A 523-nucleotide genomic window follows, 5' to 3' on the forward strand; every position below is an offset into this window, starting at 1 on the left:
GGGCATGGTGGCGCATGCCTGTAGTCCCAGCTACTTGGGAGGCTGAGGCAGTAGGATCACCTGAGCCCAGGAGTTTGAGGTTGCTGTGAGCTAAGCTGCGCCACGGCACTCACTCTAGCCTGGGCAACAGAGTGAGACTCTGTCTCAAATAAATAAACAAACAAACACATAAACAAATAAAATTTTAAAAAAGAAAAAGAAAAACACTGCAACCACATTTGAGTGGTGCCAGAAAGTTCTCTGCAGGCCCCCATGTTGCTAAGGAGGCTAATAGGGCAGGGCCTTTGCACTTGCTGTTCCCTCTGCCTGGAACGTACCCCACAGGTGTGCACAAGGCTGGCTGCTTCTCCTCCTTCAGACCTCAGCCTACCTGGCTGTCACCGCCTCCCAGGGGTCCTTCCCACCCTACCCCCCATCACCTCCCCCTGAGGGTCTTGTCCCCCAGCTAAAGATTGCTTGAGCCCAGCAGTTCCAGACCAGCCTGGAGGTTCCTTCTTGCCCTCCCTGGCTGAAATTACCCTAC

The sequence above is a fragment of the Propithecus coquereli genome, unplaced genomic scaffold (assembly GCF_000956105.1).
Source record: "Propithecus coquereli isolate 6110/MARCELLA unplaced genomic scaffold, Pcoq_1.0 Scaffold438, whole genome shotgun sequence".
Classification (NCBI taxonomy): domain Eukaryota; kingdom Metazoa; phylum Chordata; class Mammalia; order Primates; family Indriidae; genus Propithecus; species Propithecus coquereli.